The sequence below is a fragment of the Nanorana parkeri genome, unplaced genomic scaffold (genome assembly GCF_000935625.1).
Source record: "Nanorana parkeri isolate BGI_ZX_2015 unplaced genomic scaffold, ASM93562v1 scaffold1660, whole genome shotgun sequence".
Classification (NCBI taxonomy): domain Eukaryota; kingdom Metazoa; phylum Chordata; class Amphibia; order Anura; family Dicroglossidae; genus Nanorana; species Nanorana parkeri.
The window spans coordinates 1-20659 of record NW_017307928.1 but is presented as its reverse complement, the minus strand read 5'-3'; the positions used below and the strand labels follow the sequence as shown (position 1 = coordinate 20659).

At 44.2% G+C, this 20659-nt stretch overlaps 2 long non-coding RNA genes across 2 annotated transcripts; both read left to right on the top strand.

The window, feature by feature from the left end:
• The first annotated feature begins 3330 nt into the window (after nucleotides 1-3330).
• LOC108799215 lies at nucleotides 3331-9497 on the top strand. The gene is made up of 3 exons (XR_001942011.1): nucleotides 3331-3443; nucleotides 3891-3965; nucleotides 9462-9497. It is a non-coding gene; the product is annotated as an uncharacterized LOC108799215 (long non-coding RNA).
• A 3270-nt stretch (nucleotides 9498-12767) lies between these two features.
• On the top strand, nucleotides 12768-17593 carry LOC108799216. Its single transcript, XR_001942012.1, has 3 exons — nucleotides 12768-12875; nucleotides 13221-13295; nucleotides 17558-17593. It is a non-coding gene; the product is annotated as an uncharacterized LOC108799216 (long non-coding RNA).
• The last annotated feature ends 3066 nt before the right edge of the window (nucleotides 17594-20659 follow it).

Below are 20659 nucleotides of genomic sequence, written 5' to 3'. Positions count from 1 at the left end.
CATGACAGTGACATTTAAAAAAAAAAAACCTTTCCATTTTCATTACAGACTTTATTTTAGACCTGGTGATGTCATCACTGAATCTCGGTGCTTCTCTATGCAATGCATGGATGGTGGGAGGGGCCGGCCGGGTGCTGTACATAGCTTCCTGAAAATATCACAGTACCCTGCCTCAGTACTCCCCCCATGAGCCCAGAGTGAAAGGGTGATGAGCTCATCCTTGTGCTGCTTCTCCTTTCACTGTCCAGTCACAGCCTGGAAAGTGTTTTTTGGTTTTTTTTTACCATTCACTTGTAAACTTTTATTTGTTTCATTCATTTTTATAGTGTCATATTCAGCAAAAAATAACCAAAACTTTTTTTTTTAAAAGCTTATAATTTATTTGTAAATAATGTTGTCCTGCTTTGTACCAGAAATTTAATTCTAGTGTCATTATAAACGGGACAAATCATAGAATGAAAGTCACAACAAAGATAGATAGATAGATAGATAGATAGATAGATAGATAGATAGATAGATAGATAGATAGATAGATGATAGATAGATAGATAGATAGATAGATAGATAGAGGGATAGATAGATAGATAGATAGATAGATAGATAGATAGATAGATAGATTATTTAAAAAAAAAAAACCTTTCCATTTTCATTACAGACTTTATTTTAGACCTGGTGATGTCATCACTGAATCTCGGTGCTTCTCTATGCAATGCATGGATGGTGGGAGGGGCCGGCCGGGTGCTGTACATAGCTTCCTGAAAATATCACAGTACCCTGCCTCAGTACTCCCCCCATGAGCCCAGAGTGAAAGGGTGATGAGCTCATCCTTGTGCTGCTTCTCCTTTCACTGTCCAGTCACAGCCTGGAAAGTGTTTTTTGGTTTTTTTTTACCATTCACTTGTAAACTTTTATTTGTTTCATTCATTTTTATAGTGTCATATTCAGCAAAAAATAACCAAAACTTTTTTTTTTAAAAGCTTATAATTTATTTGTAAATAATGTTGTCCTGCTTTGTACCAGAAATTTAATTCTAGTGTCATTATAAACGGGACAAATCATAGAATGAAAGTCATAACAAAGATAGATAGATAGATAGATAGATAGATAGATAGATAGATAGATAGATAGATAGATAGATAGATGATAGATAGATAGATAGATAGATAGATAGATAGAGGGATAGATAGATAGATAGATAGATAGATAGATAGATAGATAGATAGATAGATAGATAGATGGATGGATGGATAGATGATAGATAGATGGATAGATGATAGATAGATGGATAGATGATAGATAGATAGATAGATGGATGGATAGATGATAGATAGATAGATAGATAGATAGATAGATAGATAGATAGATAGATAGATAGATAGATGATAGATAGATAGATAGATAGATAGAAAATACAGGGCCCCATAGCAAAATGTTGTATGGGGCCCTGTGATTTCTAGTTACGTCCCTTGAAGAGCCCACCTGAGATCCCAAACAGCCCACCTGAGAGTGACTCTGCAGAGACTCTCTATGGTGGGCTCTGCAGGGTCTTAGGTGCGCTGGTCACACCCCTGCACACCTTCTCCTCCTCCACGGTTGCTGGCAGGCCCCGCCTCCTCCTCCGTCATCGGGCCCTGCCTCCTACTACGCTGCTGCCGACACTGGGCCCCACCTCCTCCTCCGCTGCCAATGCCGGGCCCAGCCTCCTCCTCCGCAGCTGCTGGCTGTCATTGACTCAGCAGCGGCTGTGAGGAGGAACGTGCAATGACAGGTTGTCAGTGATCTGGACAGCGGCGCGTTCCTCCTCACAGCCGCCAGTGACAGCCAGCAGCCTGAGATGCCATAGCGACCCAAGCAGCCCACACAGCATCAGGGGGACCCCTTTGTTCCTGGTCCTGGCCAGGCCCCCCTGTGCATGGGCCCCATAGCTGGGTCGCTCTGGCAATTGTTCGGCCACTGGATAGATAGATAGATAGACAGACAGACAGACAGACAGACAGATAGATAGCTTTGGTATGTTATGCACACACCTATCTACTTGTGCTATCCTCCTGTGATGAGAGGACCAAGAAACCACCCCGTGCTCCACAGCAACCATCTCCACTGGTGATCTTCTCCCATTCGCATCCCATGGTGACCTTCTTTGCCAGTTTGAATCCAATGGTGATCTCCTCCCTTTGGGATCCCATGGAGATCCTCTCCCATTTACATCCCATGGCGACCTTCTTTACTAATTTGGATTTAATTGTGATCTCCTCCCATTGGGAACCCATGGCGATCTCTTTCTCCCATTGGGATCCCATGGCGAACCTCTCCAATTGGGATCCCATGGCGATCTTCTTCTCCCATTGGGATCCCATGGCGAACTTCTTCTCCCATTGGGATCCCATGGTGATCTTCTTCTCCCATTGGGATCTCATGAAGATCTTCTTTGCCCATTTGGAACCCATGGTGATCTTCTTCGCCCATTGGTCTGCCACTGGGGGTGTAATACCTGCACATAAGCACAGATTCAGACCCCTCACCTATTCTATCCAAAACTGAAAATTAAAAGGAAACTGTGTCGGTAGGAGTTCTGCTTTAATCCAAATATATTTAAAAATTGTATTATACCAAAAAAGCATATTTTAATTGTATTTTCCTCTCTAACATCTAGAAATGATATAAGATCAGAAAATGATGCTTTAGTTAGAGCGTATCTGTAAAAAATAAGTCCAGGGAAGTGGACTGGATTGGACAGTCCTCCTCACTGTCCAGTTGCCTTGACTTATTTTTTACAGATACACCATGCCCTGTATGAAGGAGATATACCATGCCCTGTATGAAGGAGATATACCATGCCCTGTATGAAGGAGGAGATATACCATGCCTGGCCCCTGTATGAAGGAGATATACCATGCCTGGCACCTGTATGAAGGAGATATACCATGCCCTGTATGAAGGAGATATACCATGCCTGGCCCCTGTATGAAGGAGATATGTATGAAGGAGATATACCATGCCCTGTATGAAGGAGATATACCATGCCCTGTATGAAGGAGATATACCATGCCCTGTATGAAGGAGATATACCATGCCCTGTATGAAGGAGATATACCATGCCTGGCCCCTGTATGAAGGAGATATACCATGCCTGGCCCCTGTATGAAGGAGATATACCATGCCTGGCCCCTGTATGAAGGAGATATACCATGCCCTGTATGAAGGACATATACCATGCCCTGTATGAAGGAGATATACCATGCCCTGTATGAAGGAGAACCTTCACAGACATATCTAGTTAGAGTGATTACCAAGCCGCCTTGGTCACAATGTCTCATGGAACTTTCTTCGCTTCCCATTAGGAAGGGGAAGATTCTCCGGCAGTCGCCTTCTTCATAAAGGAGACAGAATGCCTCAAGTCTGAAGATACTGATTTGGGCCAATGTGGCTACAAGAAGGACGGGGTGAGGAACAAGTGTCATATGTATATTTTAAAGAATCAAACAATACTCAGTATTACATTGACTGTATTATTTCTAGCAGTGACCAGATCAATTGGAGATTGGAGGGAGCAAAGGTCAGATACCCTCCATCAACCTGATGATCTCAGCCTGCCCACCATGCTTATTGAAATAGTAAAAGGTCCCTTCAAAACTCCTATTAGCTCATTACCAAGTGGATTGCTTCATAGACCAGATTTATCCTAAATACAGAGCCATTTATCCCACTCTCCATTCAGAGGCCCCAGTTTTAAATTTGAGGATATTTTTGTGTAGAATACATATTAAATTATTTATGATGTTGCCAAATATTGTAGATAATAAATATCTTTTAGCCCTTCCAATAAGATGATGGCACAGTTTCTGGCAGAATGATTATAACATGGAGATGTGATGTGTTTGATTCTGCAGGAGGTGAAGGTCTGTGGATTGTACCCGGTGGAGGGGGAGACCTCAAAGACTCTGAAATGTGTCAGCCTGACCAAGGTAACGCCGACCACCAGTCAGAAATATTTGTATCCCCTCAGTCTCTCTCTCCTGACTGTCTCTCCTCGCTCTCTCCTGAATGTCTCTCCTCTCTCTCCTGGCTGTCTCTCCTCTCTCTCTATCCTGGCTGTCTCTCCTCTCTCTCCTGGCTGTCGCTCCTCTCTCTCTCCTGGCTGTCTCTCCTCTCTCTCTCTCCTGACTGTCTCTCCTCTCTCTCTCCTGACTGTCTCTCCTCTCTCTTCTGGCTGTCTCTCCTCTCTCTCTCTCCTGGCTGTAAGGCTGCTCCTCCGCAGAGTCAGTGGTCGTTGTTCCCCTAGGACAGGAAGTGTGGTACAGGAAGCTAACCATGCGAATATAAAGAAAGAGAAGGCTGAAGGTGAGCAGTGTTATGATAGAAAGGTGATCTATGAAGCTGGAACAATCAGGTTTCTTTTCCGGTGTTATTCCTATGAGGCCTCAGTCATGCTCGGCACGCACATGAATGAGCAACGCATTTTGCTGCATTTGTCACACATCATCGCAGGTTTCAACTCGGCATCCAGGCACAAGCAGCAGTTTGAGATCGGAGCTTTGCTAGTTTATTGACACATTGACAAGTACACCAGGATGTGGGTCTTGCTGCATATGGAGTATTATTACCGAACAATAACAAACAATGGCACCACAAGTGTGACTCACGTTTGTGAACGCACATAGAATTCTGCAATTTTGCAAGCTTTCACGTGTGCAGCAAGAGTGATTGGGGCCTCAGAGACAGTCAGAAATTGGGGAAAGTCATGAGCCAGGAAAGCCCATGCTATCGAATTTATTTCCTATACTCTACATAGGGTTGCCACCTGTCCAGGATTCACCCGGACAGTCCAGGTTTTGAATGCTGTGTTCGGGTTTCATGGCATCAGAAACCCGGACACAAGATGTCAGGCTGACAGGGGCAACCAAAATTAAGGTTGCCCCTGTCAGGAAAACAGTCTCAACTGTGATATTTACATATGAATGGGCGGCGCTATTTACATATGAATAAGCTACGACTTATTCTCCCCAAAAAATGTCTGCGCGTCGCCTGAGTGTTCAGGTTTCGTTGAAGAAAAGGTGGCAACCCTAGCTCTACAGCTCCATCTAGTGGCCATAATGTGGTATAATGTGGCTAACAACATTCGTTTTTGCCTCCATTCACAGAGAATCAATGTACACGCAGTTTCAAATTGGCTCTGTAGAATGTTTCTGAATACACATTGCTATAAATGTTTAAATCCAAAATTGTATAAATGTAGTAAAATGAAAAATAAAACATAGTTTTCTTAACCCCTTCCGGCCCATATAATCTATAGGACAATCCAACAGTGAGAGTGAGACGGGAGGTGGAACTGGGAACTCAGGAGCAGAAATATCTCTCCTAAAATATAATATATTAATATGTTGTACAGGACACCAGGAATGGGTCCTGGATGGACGGTATATCCCTCCCTTGTTTAGGTGGGTGGTCCCGTTAAAGTCACCTTGTATTCAGAGCCCCCATCCCTGTCTACAGCCAGTTCTGGTAATGAAAGGGTTAAACCACCAGCCAGAGGGTGTGTTAAAAAGGAACAGGAAGCCAGTCAGTCTGGCTGTGAGGAGTGTTTGGAACAGGACACATGGCTATGTGGGTTAAGCTGTGGAATACAGTCTACCGAGACACTGCTGGGGCACCTGCGTCCATACTGGAACCCTCTGTGCGCAGGCTGGGACTCCAACCCTGAGGTGGGACTCAGTATACAGGCGCTGAGCCGAAGTCTTGTGTTTGCTGAATATAAGCCATTTACTTTGACTGTTTGTGGAAATGAATAAAAGTTTATTGTCTGATACGGCTGGCTACTGGTCATATCCGCCCTGAATATTACAATGTATTAAAAAAAGATATTGTACAGGACGCCAGGAATGGGTCCAGGATGGACGGTATATCCCTCCCCTTGTTTAGGTGGGTGGTCCCGTTGAGGTCGCCTTGTATTCAGGGTTCTCGCCAAGCAGGGTGAGGGGTTACGGGTCGGACTTGTAAGGGAAACTGCTAGGCAGTCTTCCCAGAGTTGTTAAATATACATGGGGTCCCGGAATCCGGAGGCTCAGAGAGATTTTTGGGTGGGACAGAACCTCCATCCCCCGACTACAGCCAGTTCTGGTAATGAAAGGGTTAACCCACCAGCCAGAGGGTGTGTTAAAAGGGAACAGGAAGCCAGTCAGTCTGTGTCTGTGAGGAGTGTTTGGAGCAGGACACATGGCTGTGTGGGTTAAGCTGTGGAATACAGTCTACCGAGACACTGCTGGGGCACCTGCGTCCATATTGGAACCCTTTGTGAGCAGGCTGGGACTCCAACCCTGAGGATGGGACTAAGCATATAGGCGCTGAGCCGAATCTCGTATTTGCTGAATATAAGCCATTTTATTTGATTGTTTGTGGATAAGAATAAAAGTTTATTTGCTGATACGGCCGGCTACGGTCCCTGGCTGTCTCTCCTCTCTCTCCCCTGGCTGTCTCTCCTCTCTCTCCCCTGGCTGTCTCTCCTCTCTCTCCCCTGGCTGTCTCTCCTCTCTCTCTCCTGGCTGTCTCTCCTCACTCTCTCCTGGCTGTCTCTCCTCTCTCTGTATATTCTCCAAAAAAGATTGCTGTACAGCATTGGAGTGTTTGGATTTCACTTGAAGAAAAGGTGGCAGCCCTATATGATGATGTGGACAGGGGGAGGTGTTCTGTAGCCCTAACACACTTCCTGTCCTAGGATGACAAGGCTGCTCCTCCGCAGAGTCAGTGGTCGTTGTTCCCCTAGGACAGGAAGTGTGGTACAGGAAGCTAACCATGCGAATATAAAGAAAGAGAAGGCTGAAGGTGAGCAGTGTTATGATAGAAAGGTGATCTATGAAGCTGGAACAATCAGGTTTCTTTTCCGGTGTTATTCCTATGAGGCCTCAGTCATGCTCGGCACGCACATGAATGAGCAACGCATTTTGCTGCATTTGTCACACATCATCGCAGGTTTCAACTCGGCATCCAGGCACAAGCAGCAGTTTGAGATCGGAGCTTTGCTAGTTTATTGACACATTGACAAGTACACCAGGATGTGGGTCTTGCTGCATATGGAGTATTATTACCGAACAATAACAAACAATGGCACCACAAGTGTGACTCACGTTTGTGAACGCACATAGAATTCTGCAATTTTGCAAGCTTTCACGTGTGCAGCAAGAGTGATTGGGGCCTCAGAGACAGTCAGAAATTGGGGAAAGTCATGAGCCAGGAAAGCCCATGCTATCGAATTTATTTCCTATACTCTACATAGGGTTGCCACCTGTCCAGGATTCACCCGGACAGTCCAGGTTTTGAATGCTGTGTTCGGGTTTCATGGCATCAGAAACCCGGACACAAGATGTCAGGCTGACAGGGGCAACCAAAATTAAGGTTGCCCCTGTCAGGAAAACAGTCTCAACTGTGATATTTACATATGAATGGGCGGCGCTATTTACATATGAATAAGCTACGACTTATTCTCCCCAAAAAATGTCTGCGCGTCGCCTGAGTGTTCAGGTTTCGTTGAAGAAAAGGTGGCAACCCTAGCTCTACAGCTCCATCTAGTGGCCATAATGTGGTATAATGTGGCTAACAACATTCGTTTTTGCCTCCATTCACAGAGAATCAATGTACACGCAGTTTCAAATTGGCTCTGTAGAATGTTTCTGAATACACATTGCTATAAATGTTTAAATCCAAAATTGTATAAATGTAGTAAAATGAAAAATAAAACATAGTTTTCTTAACCCCTTCCGGCCCATATAATCTATAGGACAATCCAACAGTGAGAGTGAGACGGGAGGTGGAACTGGGAACTCAGGAGCAGAAATATCTCTCCTAAAATATAATATATTAATATGTTGTACAGGACACCAGGAATGGGTCCTGGATGGACGGTATATCCCTCCCTTGTTTAGGTGGGTGGTCCCGTTAAAGTCACCTTGTATTCAGAGCCCCCATCCCTGTCTACAGCCAGTTCTGGTAATGAAAGGGTTAAACCACCAGCCAGAGGGTGTGTTAAAAAGGAACAGGAAGCCAGTCAGTCTGGCTGTGAGGAGTGTTTGGAACAGGACACATGGCTATGTGGGTTAAGCTGTGGAATACAGTCTACCGAGACACTGCTGGGGCACCTGCGTCCATACTGGAACCCTCTGTGCGCAGGCTGGGACTCCAACCCTGAGGTGGGACTCAGTATACAGGCGCTGAGCCGAAGTCTTGTGTTTGCTGAATATAAGCCATTTACTTTGACTGTTTGTGGAAATGAATAAAAGTTTATTGTCTGATACGGCTGGCTACTGGTCATATCCGCCCTGAATATTACAATGTATTAAAAAAAGATATTGTACAGGACGCCAGGAATGGGTCCAGGATGGACGGTATATCCCTCCCCTTGTTTAGGTGGGTGGTCCCGTTGAGGTCGCCTTGTATTCAGGGTTCTCGCCAAGCAGGGTGAGGGGTTACGGGTCGGACTTGTAAGGGAAACTGCTAGGCAGTCTTCCCAGAGTTGTTAAATATACATGGGGTCCCGGAATCCGGAGGCTCAGAGAGATTTTTGGGTGGGACAGAACCTCCATCCCCCGACTACAGCCAGTTCTGGTAATGAAAGGGTTAACCCACCAGCCAGAGGGTGTGTTAAAAGGGAACAGGAAGCCAGTCAGTCTGTGTCTGTGAGGAGTGTTTGGAGCAGGACACATGGCTGTGTGGGTTAAGCTGTGGAATACAGTCTACCGAGACACTGCTGGGGCACCTGCGTCCATATTGGAACCCTTTGTGAGCAGGCTGGGACTCCAACCCTGAGGATGGGACTAAGCATATAGGCGCTGAGCCGAATCTCGTATTTGCTGAATATAAGCCATTTTATTTGATTGTTTGTGGATAAGAATAAAAGTTTATTTGCTGATACGGCCGGCTACGGGTCATATCCGCCCTGAATATTACAATATATATAGAAAGATAGAAAGATAGATGTATTGATATAGACATATGATAGATATAAGAGGTCAGCGAGTGATTCCTGGTTTAAGTTTACAGTAAACTAATCCTTAAGAGTCCACTAAACCAATCGCCGAGTCCTGGTTCACACTGAGCGTTTTGTAGCGTTTTCTTTGCCCTAAAAACTGCTCCAAAAATCTGCCCCCCAAAAATCACATTCATTTCTATGGTCCTGTTCACATCGGAGCGTTTTGTCGCAGTAAGCAAAACGCCCGTCACTGGAAAAAGTACAGGATATTTTTTTTGGCCCCATAGACTGAATAGGAAACGCTTGAAAACGCCCGTTTGCTGTGTTTTCGCACGTTTTCATTAAGATCAATGAGCTAAAACTTGCTTGCAAAAACGCGCATCACGAACATGCGTTAAAATGCGTAAAAACGCAGTTGCCTAGCTGTGAACGAGGCCAGAATGTTGTATTTGTTATAAATAAAGATACACTGTGACAATTTTTCTTTATTCCCATTTTGTAGAATTCACGTGTTAAACGGGCGAATAGAAGACCGCCCTGCAGAGGAAAATGTTGTCAAAGTGGATCATGTACCGTAATTGGTGGCCTGCCAAAGATAGAAGAAATGCGTTATCTAGCTTCATCACGGTCTAAAAATGCCTCATAAGAAAATGGATAAGAGGTGCCGGAACCCTGAAGATTCTTTATACGTTTACTTTGTATCATCGTTGTCACCCCATATTACAGTATTAGTGACAATACAGAGAATCTGAATAACTGGGCTGGTAATTTCTAAGTCTAAAGACACGTTTATTCCAATGATAACTCCAACGCGTTTCAGGGGTTGTAACTCCGCCCCCTTCATCAGGAAAACATAAAACAATGAAACAATGTATGCGGACTCAATAATTACTCTATAGTTGGATGTTATTGAGAGTTTACTCCGCAATATATCAGCAGCCGGCTCAAGCAGCCCTCATGAAGGGGGCGGAGTTACAGCCCCCCGAAAATTATTGGCTTTGAAAACAATTTATCATTGGAATAACTTTGTATTTGGACTTGAGAATGACGATGTTTTGCTTTAATTCTATTCTACAAATGCCCCATTTCTCTGATCACGGCGCCGAGCAAGAGCCCCGCTTACAGCCAAACTACCCTGACATGGTCACTCCAATGTGCACAGCCTTGCTCAGGTGTACTGTATATCTATATTGCGCTTTCATTGTCTTGTATCATTCTTATATTCTGTTACAATGCGGCCAAACATTCTCAGCTCTGTATAAAACGATGGGAATAAAATGATCAGCTCAGGCTGCGATCTGTGTACTGTGATCATTTCTGTGATGTCACTTTGTCTGCGGAGATGAATTGGAAACATTTAAAGGACAAAGAGAGACCGAATTCTTCTGTTACACCAGGGGCGTTGGTAGGATTGTGGAAGACCGGGAGCACTGCAAGAAGAGAAATGGGGCCGCACATGTAGTGCACCGCATTGAATGGTGGGTGTGGCCAAACTGCATTGGCGGTGAGGGGAGGCTTAAAGGGGCATAGTTGAAGAAGAACTTCAGACCATTTTTAAAAAAATTAACCCTTGCAGCGGGCACTGCGCAGCTCCAGGTTCACAAACCAGGTTTCGTCTGGACAAGGAAGTGCTCAGTGATGGCGAGGGACATTGCAGATGTGTGTTCTCTGCCTCTGCCAGTCTCCTTGCACTGATTTTATATAGTGCTGGACCGGCCAGAGACAAAGTCAGGGCACACATGCTGGGTCAGACTCTGTATCTGAGGCCCACCACAGGAAATGGGAATGGGGGTCCGCCTTACACCAGAGTGGATTACTGTGAGTGGGGTGCAAAACAATGTCTATTTCTAGGGACATGGCTTGATGGTGATAGGCCCACACATTATACAATGACTACATAGTACATATTATATCAGCATGCAGAGCTGCACCCCGATGTGATTTATAGAGAAAGGGGGTATAAATTATGTTATTTTGGAACACTTTATCAGCTCGGCCTGTGACCCATAAGCCGAGGATCACTTTGTCTACACCTCACACCACGAGACATTCCAGAAGGGAGCAACAACTTGTTCTGAAAACATTATTCTGCAAAATCATTCCAGCAAGAGAACCTGTTATGTGCAGAACCTAAAACTAGCATACAAGCACCCGACATTCTCATTCTTTAAATTCCTGTCTGATCTCCCGGCCGCCCCCCTGGAGGTACAGTATGGATGTTTTATACTGAAAAACTCTTTGTAGGAAATAAATGCAACTGATGAACATGCAAACAAAAGGAAATTACATTTTCACATGAAAGTTTAGAGCAGCGGTCGCCAACCTTCTGACCCTCACGGACCACTAAATTCATCATTTTAAATCCTGCGGACCACTAATATGAATTAAAAAAAATACATATATATTCTCATATTTTTTTGTTTCCTCATATATAAATATATTCTCGTGTGTGTGTGTAATATACACTGAGTGGCCAGTTTATTATGACCACCTGACGTTTGTAGGCAAATTAGGTATAATTAGCTATAATTTGGCGCTGAAGTTGCTAGAGGGCCAGACCATTATAAATAGGGAAGCGGGTTGGTTACCACAACAGTAGAAGTGATTTGTTTCTGAAGATTCGGGGAAACAACGCGATGTAACAGCCTTGGAACGCGGGATGATTGTTGGCGCTCGGAGCCATGGAACGAGTATCAGCAAAACAGCAGAATTCGTTAAATGTTCAAGAGGGGCTCATTGTTAAAGTGTTTAAAGTCCGGACTGTCAGCCGAAAATCTGGGTCTGAACGTGTGAATTGTGGCCGTCAGCGACTAGTCAATGTTAGGGCAGAACGGGGGAGGGGCAAGACTGGTACAAGACAACAGAAGGGCAACAGTGCCGTGTCAGATTCCTCGCATCACCTTTCATCATCTCGTGGAGTCACCAGGCGGCCCAACGAAGTACTGATGGGGGGTCATAATAATCTGGCCACTCAGTGTATATATAAACACACACACACCCATATGTAAATATATATATATATACATACATAGGTGCGGGTGTGCCTGCAGGAGTTGCACTGCTGGTGGAGGGAGGGAGCGGTGCCGCCCGCCCCGGCCCAGTAATAATATTAATTGTTCTCCCACCTATCGAATCTGCCACTGGCCCTGCTGGCGGCGCCCGGGGCACATCCCCCCCTAGCTTCAGCACTGCCCTGAACCACCCCGTTGCCTCCCCTTCCCCCACACTGAGCCACTATTATTACCTGGCTTCTCCCCACTTTTTCTATGTCCCGCAGCCTGCTCAGTCCGGGTACTGAAGAGATGCCTCCGCCTCCTGCAGAGCCCGCATTGCACTGAGAGCCGCGCATTCCTTGTGACAGCTGCTGCTCGAGTCAGTGAGAGGCAGCCCCGGAGCCTCCATGGCGCTTAAAGGACGGTCCAGCCTGCACGGCATCAGAGGGGCCCGGAGACCACCAAAATTTTCTCGCGGACCACCGGTTGGTGATCGCTGGTTTAGAAGGTTGAGAAACATTTCCCGGCAATGTCACAGCTGATCTGTATAGTAGAATACTGTGTATAGTACAGAGAAGGAATCTTATTATTTGGAATATTTAATATTCTTTTCCTTTAAAAAAAAAACGTATGTCCGCTACAAATCATACAATGTTACATTTTTGTATTCATTTACCAAATATATATCACATGTAACTATGACAGAATTGTGTTTTCCATGTCATATGATACACAATGGGTTACAGCTTGTTAGTGACGTAGAGAAGATCGCTGGACATATTGTATATTATTATAGATCAGAATATATTATCTTATCCATATAGGAGGAAAACAATCCGACAATCGCGTTCTTAATAAAGGAGACGGAATGCCTGAAATCTGAAGATATCAACTTGGAGGAATGTGACTACAAGAAGGACGGGGTGAGGACATACAGCAACGTAGACATTTTATAGGATAACTCCGGCCACTACTTATGTTTGGTTTGTTTTTAATACAATAGGGAAGAGTTTCATTGTTGGTGTCCCTCCAGAGCCGCCATTTATAGACCCGATACATCCTAAATATAGAGCCATTTATCCCACTGTCCATCCAGAGCCTCCGGTTTTAAATTTGAGGATATTTTTGTGTAGAATACATATTAAATTATTTATGATGTTGCCAAATACTGTAGATAATAAACATCTTTTAGTCCTTCCAATAAGATGATGGCACAGTTTGTGGCAGAATGATTATTACATGGAGATGTGATGTGTTTGATTCTGCAGGAGGTGAAGGTCTGTGGATTGTACCCGGTGGAGGGGGAGACCTCAAAGACTCTGAAATGTGTCAGCCTGACCAAGGTAACGCCGACCACCAGTCAGGATTATTGTATCTCCTCTCTCTCCCCTGGCTGTCTCTATTTTCTCTCTCTCTCCTGGCTGTCCCTCCTTCCTCTCTCTCCTGGCTGTCCCTCCTTCCTCTCTCTCCTGGCAGGCTCTCCTCTCTCTTTCTCTCTCCTGGCTGTCTCTCCTCACTCTGTATATTCTGCAAAAAAAGATTGCCGTACAGCATTAGAGTGTTTGGATTTCACTTGAAGAAAAGGTGGCAGCCGTATATGATGATGTGGACAGGGGGAGGTGTTCTGTAGCCCTAACACACTTCCTGTCCTAGGATGACAAGGCTGCTCCTCCGCAGAGTCAGTGGTCGTTGTTCCCCTAGGACAGGAAGTGTGGTACAGGAAGCTAACCATGCGAATATAAAGAAAGAGAAGGCTGAAGGTGAGCAGTGTTATGACAGACAGGTGATAGATGAAGCTGGAATAATCACGTTTCTATTCAGGTGTTATTATTATTATTACATAGTATTTATATGGCGCCAACAGTTTGCACAGCGCTTTACAATATAAGGAAGACATTACAGTTACAATACAATACAAGACAAGATGGTAAGGAGGGCCCTGCCCCTGAGGGCTTACAATCTAAAAGAGGAGGGGGAAATGATACATGAGGTAGCTGTGGTAGCTGTGAGGCCTCAGTCACGCTCGCCACGCACATGAATGAGCAACGTATTTTGCTGCATTTGTCACACATCATCGCAGGTTTCAACTCGGCATCCAGGCACAAGCAGCAGTTTGAGATCGGAGCTTTGCACGTTTATTGACCACATGATGCACATTGCCAAGTACACCAGGATGTGGGTCTTGCTTGCTGCATATGGAGTATTATTACCAAATAATAACAAACAATGACACCAGAAGTGTGACTCACATGTTTGTGAACGCACACAGAATTCTGCAATTTTGCAAGCATTCACGTGTGCAGCAAGTGTGATTGGGGCCTCAGAGACAGTCTGAAATTGGGAAAGCCATGAGCCACGAAAGCCCATGCTATCGAATTTACTTCCTATGCTCTACAGCTCTATCTAGTGGCCATAATGTGGTGTAATGTGGCTAACAACATTCGTTTTTGCCTCCATTCACAGAGAATCAATGTACACGCAGTTTCAAATTGGCTCTGCAAAATGTTTCTGAATACACATTGCTATAAATCTTTAAACCAAAATTGTATAAATGTAGTAAAATGAAAAATAAAACATAGTTTTCTTAACCCCTTCCGGCCCATATAATCTATAGGACAATCCAACAGTGAGAGTGAGACGGGAAGTGGAACTGGGAACTCAAGAGCAGAAATATCTCTCCTAAAATATAATATATTAATATGTATTAAAAAAAGATATTGTACAGGACGCCAGGAATGGGTCCTGGATGGACGGTATATCCCTCCCTTGTTTAGGTGGGTGGTCCCGTTGAGGTCGCCTTGTATTCAGGGTTCTCGCTAAGCAGGGTGAGGGGTTCCGGGTCGGACTTGTATGGGAAACTGCTAGGCAGTCTTCCCAGAGTTGTTAAATATACATGGGTCCGGGAGGCTCAGAGAGATTTTTGGGTGGGACAGAACATCCATCCCCGACTACAGCCAGTTCTGGTAATTAAAGGGTTAACACACCAGCCAGAGGGTGTGTTAAAAGGGAACAGGAAGCCGGTCAGTCGGTGTCTGTGAGGAGTGTTTGGAGCAGGACTTTGATAAGCTGCGCAACCTAGTCGGGGAAATAAAATGGGAAAACTTATTTCACAACCTAAACACATATCACATACTGCTACTTCAAAGTGTATACCTTTAGGGAGCAAAAGCAAAAGATCAAAAACTAAACCAATATGGCTGAATAAAACTGTAAAACAACACGTCAAGGACAAGAGAGCGACATTTATAAAATATAAGACGGAGGGGACGGCATTGGCGTTCCTTAACTACAAAGAATGTAACAAAAAATGCAAACTAGAAATCCGGGCAGCTAAAACTGAGTGCGAAAAGCATATCGCTGCAGATAGTAAAAAGAACCCCAAAAAATTCTACCAATATATTAACAGTAAAAAGGTGAGAAAGGAGCAGATAGGCCCAATAAAGGACGCAAGCGGGAAGCTAGTCACAAAGGACAAGGAGCGGGCCGAGGCGCCGAACGCTTTTTTCTCCTCAGTATACACTCGGGAGGGAAACGGGTTTGATACACATGATAAAACTCCGAGTTTAACTCAAAATATACCCCAGTGGTTGACGGAAACCAGAATACAACAAAGACTTAAAATGCTCAATGCAAACAAAGCAGTGGGTCCGGATTTAGCAGGGTCTTGTCCTGTATTAAGAAGGGGATGTATTGCAGGGACAAGTCTATAATTTTGCCACTTTATAGATCATTGGTTCGACCTCATCTGGAGTACGCGGTCTAGTTCCAGTTAGGGGTATGGAGGACCAGAGCTACAAGACAAGGCACTAAATTTAAACATGTTCACATTAGAGGTGAGGAGAATAAGGGGGGATATGATTTCCATGTACAAAATGTTTAATGGTGGTAGCAACATTAGCGACAAACTGTTTAAAATTAACTCCATTACAAAGACTAGAGGCCATCACCTAAAATTGGTGGAAAAAAAATTACAGCACAAGGGGCGAAGGGGGTTCTTTACAGTTAGAGCGGGTAGGGTCTGGAACTCACTGCCGCAGGCCGTCATCTCAGCAAAAAATGTGGAATTGTTCAAGAAACTTTTGGACGATTTTTTAAGGGACCGTAATATACAGGGGTACGGGTAATATACAGGGGTACAGGTAATATACAGGGGTACAGGTAATATACAGGGGTACGGGTAATATACAGGGGTACAGGTAACATACAGGGGTACGGGTAATATACAGGGGTACAGGTAACATACAGGGGTACAGGTACTCCTAAGAATGAGATCCTAATAAGTTGGACTTGATGGACTAATGTCTTTATTCAACCTCAAATACTATGTAACTATGACACATGGCTGTGTGGGTTAAGCTGTGGAATACAGTCTACCTAGACACTGCTGGGGCACCTGTGTCCATACTGGAACCCTTTGTGAGCAGGCTGGGACTCTAACCCTGAGGTGTGACTTAGCATACAGGCGCTGAGCCGAATCTCGTATTTGCTGAATATAAGCCATTTTATTTGATTGTTTGTGGATAAGAATAAAAGTTTATTTGCTGATACGGCCGGCTACGGGTCATATCCGCCCTCAATATTACAATATATATAGATGCATTGATATAGGTATGATAGATCGATAGATCGATAGATCGATAGATAGATAGATAGATAGATAGATAGATAGATAGATAGATAGATAGATAGATAGATAGATAGATAGAAGAGGTCAGCGAGTGATTCTTGGTTTAAAGGAGAACTATGAGGTGAGTGAGATTCACATAGCCTCATAGTTCTAGCCGACTGTCACAGGTCGGCTCAGTAGATCGGGAGGTGAGCGAACACATACCGGTGTTCGCTCACCTCTCGATCCTGTCACGGCTCTCTGTCATGACAGGGGAGGGGCTGCATTCCCCCCTCCCCGCTCCGATCCTCCAGCATTGACTGGCAGAACGGACGGGGGAGGGGGCGGGTACAGCTGGCTTTGCCTCTAGATAGGCAGAGCCAGCTGTCAATCACGCAGCTGGGTGGATCTCAACAGTAATGTCGGGATCCCGGCTGCGGCGTCTCAGTATACCGCGAGCTGTAGCCTGCAATATACTGAGCTGTGGGTGACGGAGGACGCTAGTTTGTGTCCTCCCGTTACCCTTAGGAAAACTATGGGGAAAAGCCCTAACCCCATAGTTCTCCTTTAAGTTTACAGTAAACTAATCCTTAAAAGTCCACTAAACCAATCACTGAGTCCTGGTTCACACTGAGAGTTTTGTAGCGCTTTTTCTGACCTAAAAACTGCTCCAAAAATCTGCCCCCAAAAATCCCATTCATTTCTATGGCCCTGTTCACATCGGAGCGTTTTGTCGCGGTAAGCAAAACGCCTGTCACTGGAAAAAGTACAGGAGATGTTTTTTTGGCCCCATAGATTGATAGGAAACGTCTAAAAACGCCCGTTTGCTGTGTTTTCATTAAGATCAATGAGCTAAAATTTGCTTGCAAAAACGCACATCACGAACGTGTGTTAAAATGCGCAAAAACGCAGTTGCCTAGCTGTGAACCAGGCCAGAATGTTGTGTTTGTTATAAATAAAGATACACTGTGACAATTTTTCTTTATTCCCATTTTGTAGAATTCACGTGTTAAACGGGCGAATAGAAGACGGCCCTGCAGAGGAAAATGTTGTAAACCTGGATCATGTACCGTAATTGGTTTCCTGCAAGGGAGAGAAAAAACACTCTATCTCACTTCATCACGGTCTAAAAATGCCCCGTAAGAAAATGGATAAGAGGCGCCGGAACCCTGAAGATTCTTTATACGTTTACTTTGTATCATCGTTGTCACCCCATATTCCAGCATTAGTGACAATACAGGGAATCTGAATAACTGGGCTGGTCACTTCTAAGTCTAAAGACACGTTTATTCCAATGATAACTCCAACGCGTTTCAGGGGTTGTAACTCCGCCCCCTTCATCAGGAAAACATAAAACAATAAAACAATGTATGCGGACTCAATAATCACTCTATAGTTGGATGTTATTGAGAGTTTACTCTGCAATATATCAGCAGCCGGCTCAAGCAGCCCTCATGAAGGGGGCGGAGTTACAGCCCCCCGAAAATTATTGGCTTTGAAAACAATTTATCATTGGAATAACTTTGTATTTGGACTTGGAAATGACGATGTTTTGCTTTAATTCTATTCTACAAATGCCCCATTTCTCTGATCACGGCGCCGAGCAAGAGCCCCGCTTACAGCCAAACTACCCTGACATGGTCACTCCAATGTGCACAGCCTTGTTCAGGTGTACTGTATATCTATATTGCGCTTTCATTGTCTTGTATCATTCTTATATTCTGTTACAATGCGGCCAAACATTCTCAGCTCTGTATAAAACGATGGGAATAAAATGATCAGCTCAGGCTGCGATCTGTGTATTGTGATCATTTCTGGGATGTCACTTTGTCTGCGGGAGATGAATTGGAAACATTTAAAGGACAAAGAGAGACCGAACTCTTCTCTCACACCAGGGGCATTGTGGAAAACTGAGGGCACTGCAAGAAGAGAAATGGTGCCACACATGTAGTGCACCGCATTGAATAGCAAATGACACTGTCATTGGGAGGGGCTTAAAGGGGTATAGTTAAAGGAGAACTATGGGGTTAAGGCTTTTCCCCATAGTTCTCCTTAGGGTAACGGGAGGACACAAACTAGCATCCTCCCGTCACCCTAGGCTCAGTATATAGGGAGCTGTAGCTCGCGGTATACTGAGACGCCGCAGCTTAAGCGGATCCCGACAATTGTGCCGGGATCCGCCCAGCTGCGTGACTGACAGCTGACTCTGCCTATCTAGTGGCAGAGCCAGCTGTACCCACCCCCCTCCCCCGTCTGTTGCGCCAGTCAGCAAAATTTAATTTGGGACCCTGTGATTTCTAGTTATGCCACTTGCAGAGCCCACCCTGGGAAAGTGGACTTACTCTTTAAAGGAGAACTATGAGGTGAGTGATTTTCACTCACCTCACAGTTCTAGCCGACCTGCGACAATGAGACTGTCACAGGTCGGCTCAGTAGATCTCTCTGCTGTGACAGGGGAGGGGCTGGATTCCCCCCTCCCCGCTCCGATCCTCCAGCGCTAACTGGCGGAACGGACGGGGAGAGGCAGAGGCAGAGCCAGCTGTCACTCACGCAGCCGGGCGGATCCAGACATAATTGTCGGGATCCGCTTCAGCTGCGGCGTCTCAGTATACCGCGAGCTGTAGCTCCCTATATACTGAGCTTCGGGTGACGGGAGGACGCTAGTTTGTGTCCTCCCGTTACCCTAAGGAGAACTATGGGGAAAAGCCCTGACCCCATAGTTCTCCTTTAAGACAACATAGTAATGCATGTACAGTAAATTGCTTCTTTTTTAGGGCAAGGCTTTTTTTAGGTAATATTGTCTCCCAAACGCAAATGTATTTATTATGCAATTAATAGATAAAGTAACAAGACAGACAAAAGCACGTTCTTTCTACTTTGATCAGTGAAGAGTTCAAAAAAAGTTATTGTTATTGTAGATAAAAAGTGTCCAATTTTTCCCATCATTTCTCCTGTTTAAAACTGGAATTCTTTCTCTTAGCAGTGAAGCTCTATGATCTATAAAGTGACTAATCAGTGCAAATTGTGCAAAAACGTTTCACATACAAAAACTTTCCAATGTAAAAATACAGGTAACACGGAGAGTCTCCTGCTAATTTGGCTATGGGGGAAGACATGCCAATCGTTTTCTCTGATACCTATAGATCCCTATGCCTGATATTTCTCTCAGTTTGTTTCGGTTTAGTTATTTTAGACGGGGGATAATTTGGCATATGTGGTCAGATTGATGTGTTCTAATTCAAAAGTTTAATTTTGCATTTTATATGTATTTTTTGTATCATCCTCTCTCAACTGACTCAATTAGTGTGGGAGACCCCGAGACACTTTGATAAGATATTCTGTTTCTGCGCCATGTGCTGTTCTCTTGCTTTATTGTATCTTGAAAAGATTTGATAAATTTCTTTGAAAGTAAAAATACAGGAAAAAATGAAAATATATCACAAAAATGAACTCCTTCTAGGTGGAGACTCTGTGCTGAATATTATTCAATCGCAATGTATTTTATCTGTGTAACAATATCCGTCGATTAGTACAAAGTTCATCTTCTCTTCTGACAACAAATATATCCACACTGTAAAAAATGTCTGTGAAATTAACTGTCAAATTCTGTGAAATCACAACATCTAAATTTTGTAAACTTAAAAACAATAAATTGGTGTTTACGTTACAGAAATATTCTGTAAATAATAAAAATACAATTGTAAAACACAGAACCAACCACAACTGTTAATTTTACATTAGAAATATGTTAAAGAATGATATTTACAGATAACACCGTAGGTTAAACAGAAGAAAACTGCAATACAAAATGCAACACAATACTGTTCAAATTACAAGTTGAAAGTGTTTGTCGGGCAGATTATACAGGAAGAAATTGTAATACATTTTACAAGATCTACAATTATTTTGGGTATGCAGTTATTCAGTTCACTGTTCTAAAATAAATAGCTAAAAAGGCACCCAAGGACTCTGTGCTCTGCTGCAAGAATATACTTATGTGAGCAATGTACCTTGGGACAATGCTCAACTGGGTGTCCCATTTACAATGTTCAAGTCCCGACTGGGTGGAAGCACTATTGATAAAGGTACCCTCTGGTATCA